Source organism: Myotis davidii, unplaced genomic scaffold, assembly GCF_000327345.1.
Source record: "Myotis davidii unplaced genomic scaffold, ASM32734v1 scaffold453, whole genome shotgun sequence".
Lineage (NCBI taxonomy): Eukaryota > Metazoa > Chordata > Mammalia > Chiroptera > Vespertilionidae > Myotis > Myotis davidii.
In genome coordinates this window covers 915,923-919,105 of record NW_006285234.1, presented here as the reverse complement: position 1 = coordinate 919,105, position 3,183 = coordinate 915,923, and the positions used below count along the sequence as shown (strand labels likewise).

Below are 3,183 nucleotides of genomic sequence, written 5' to 3'. Positions count from 1 at the left end.
CATTGATGTATTATATCTCAATTACACAAGCATGTGTATTTATAAGAGGAAATCTGGAAGGATGCGTGCGAAATATTAGTGATTATTTTCTATGGCCCGATTATAAGTATTGATTTTTCTTATTAGTGTTTTGCTGCATTTTCCCAGATAGTCTACAATAAACTTTATTACTTTGGGAATCATAAAATCAGTTCTTTTTAGTTGGTTAAGGAAGCATGGGTACAGTTTGCCTGCTCCAGCCTCCACTGCAGGGAGAGAGATGCCTGCCTAACTACCTCCCAGCTGAGGTGGTATCCAGTTGACCAGAAGGCTGGGGAGTAGGATGAATTACCTCCAATGCAGTGACAGTGTGGAGGCTCACACGCCCCGTGAGCTGTGCTGGGCTGTGGCACAACAGGTGGCTGACCCCAAGCCCTAGCACATCTGGCATCTCTCTGCCTGCCCTATGAGCAACTGTGTGGCACTAGGAGGCTGGAGTCACACAACCCAGATGTTGCTGGAGGAGACAGATTTGCCTGCAAGAATCTAGTGGGAAATGAAATCAAACTAGTCTGGGAAAAGAGCCTCAAGTCCCCTAGCTCAGAGTTACCCTGGGGGAACTTTAGAGCAGATAACCCATAAACCCCTTTTCCCTAACTCTGAGTGTTGGGGATCCTCAAAGTATACTTTGCATAGAACCTGGCAGCTGGAGGGCCCTACAGTCTGGGCCTTCCACCTTCTCATTACCATCTCTTTTCATTAATAACACACGCATGGTATGAAGGTAGGGGGTGTACATTTAGCACATTCCCCTGTGTTCCCCCAGGTGTTGACTGAGCCCTTTCATTTTTTTTATTTTTATTTTTAAAATATATTTTATTGACTTTTTACAGAGAGGAAGGAAGAGGAATAGAGAGTTAGAATCATCGATGGAAGAGAAACATTGATCAGCTGCCTTTTGCACACCCCCTACTGGGGATGTGCCCGCAACCAAGGTACGTGCCCTTGACTGGAATTGAACCTGGACCCTTCAGTCCGGCGCTCTATCCACTGAGCCAAACCGGCTAGGGCAGACTGAGCCCTTTTATTACAGAGATCATCTGTAATGTTCTCTGGATTATTTTTGTAAGCTTTTACTTTAATGGATTGATTTTTAAAAAGTGAATCATCTTACAAGTCAATGACATAAAAAGAGACTGTTTTAGAAGAAAACAACTCAAAACACATAACAAGTTGTGGACCTTGTTTGAATTCTGATCCAAACCAAGCAACCGCAAGAAGATATCTTTAAAGCAATCAGAGAAATTTGAATATGAACTGAGTACTGTAATAGGTGATATTGAGAAACCACTGTTAATGCTATTATCACTACCCAGAATTCTCTTGTTTATGCATTGCTATCTCCCCTTACGAGAATAGAAGCAGGATGTGGTCTGTCTCATTAGAGGAAGGAGGGGGTAGTACAGTGGTTAATAGTGTGACTCCACTTGATCATCTACTGTGTGATGTTGGGCAAGTTACTTAATCTCTCTGTGCCTTTCCCCCCCTAATCTATAAAATGGGGGAAATAAAACAGGGCTGGCAAAAGTAGGTTTACATAATACAAATAAATAATAAATAAATAATACAAGAATAAACTGTTTCACATACTCCGAACGGTAAACCTACTTTTGCCCATCCCTGTATAACCCAAAGCATGGGCTTAATTTGACAATTAAATGAGTTAATATTTATAAAGCACTTAGGACAATATCTAGTACCAAGTACACGTATAAGTGCCTGTTCAGGATTGTCCCAAACCCTGGGTTACAACTATATTCTATATGAATCGAAGGGAAACCTTGGATTTGACAAGGAAAATTCAAGGATGATAGCCTAACCAGATGCAGGTAACTCTAGCACCCTAATTACAGAATCTGGCAAGCCAGGCAGGGGCAGGACATGTACATAGAAAACAGAGAACAGTGAGGAAAGGCCAGAAGCCTGGCTTCTGAAGCCAGACTGGGATCAGATCCTGCCTCTACAACCACTGAGGCCTGTGACTGAGCAAGTCACCCCTAAGCTCCCTGGGCTTCAGGCTATCACAGCAGGTACCACAGAGGAGTGACTGGGACAATCTGATCTTAGCATAGTCAGCGCTCACTGAGCAGCACACTATTCTTACTGTTTTGAGAGAGAGAGAGAGAGAGAGAGAGAGAGACATGGATCAGTGGCCTCCCGCACGCACCCCGATCGGGATCGAACCTGCAACCTGGGTATGTGTCCTGATTGGGATTCGAACCCACCACCTTTTGATGCACTGGACTACGCTCAACCAACCGAGCCACACCGGCCGGGGGGCAGCACACTATTCTAATTAACTCATGGTTTCAGGGCAGCCAAAGCCTTTCTGCTCTTTAGGCCTCAGTTTTCCCATGCCCACGCCTCCGGTACAAGAAGGAAGGAAAAGGAGGGTTGACATTTGCTGGGCACCTATGCGGAGGCCAAGAGAGGTCTCCTTGCTGCCCAAGCAGGGGCTGCCGGACTCAAATCAGCTGGATCTGGTTCCAAATTCACTCTCCAAGCTGCTCCCCAGGAGTTCCCAGGAAAAAGCCCTTGGAGAGCGATCTAGATGAAAGCCACCCTTTGACGCTCAAGTTTCAGGAGATGAGGGATCCCCAGCCGTGATCTCGTGATGCCACCGAGTGAGGCTGGAGCCCCGGAAGACACTTTAAAACCAGTGCCTGGGGCAGTGATGCCCTTTGCGCGTTCAGATAAACCATCCCCTTCAGCCCCCCCCCCCAAGTTGCAAAATTAATGCCCCCCCCCCCAAATGTGCCACTGGTTCAGCCCCAAGCCCGCCTAAGGTGGGGGCAGCCGCGCGGCGCGGGGACGAACCAACATACCCCCAAGCTGGGGGTCCTTGGCTGACCTGGCGCAGCTTCCGAGGCTCCGAAAAGGCTTCTTGTCTCTTCCAAGTTCCACTCCACAGCCTGCTGTCTCTTCCCTGGGTGTCCGCACGGCCTGATTTGTTCCGTTGAGACCCCAAGGTTACTAAGGGGCACCCGGTGATACCAGGGATGGACGGGGCTTTCCGGATACCAAGATATTGGCGGCACCTGGGGACCCACGGCGGAGGAACCTGTAAACAGAGCAGGAGTTCCCGTAAAAAAGAGAGGCGTCATAAGATGTTGGGGTGGCGGCGGTCCTGGCGCTACAAGGACC

The 3,183-nt window shown here is 47.8% G+C and overlaps 1 protein-coding gene across 1 annotated transcript in view; it reads right to left on the bottom strand.

Moving 5' to 3' along the window:
• The window catches only part of LOC102768582 (carbohydrate sulfotransferase 6), a 9,328-nt gene extending 6,211 nt beyond the window's left edge, over positions 1–3,117 (bottom strand). Inside the window, exon 1 of the mRNA XM_015558782.1 lies at positions 2,865–3,117. The gene's annotated coding sequence lies outside the window, so the exon portion shown is untranslated. The remainder of the gene's footprint in view (positions 1–2,864) is intronic.
• Positions 3,118–3,183: the final 66 nt, after the last annotated feature.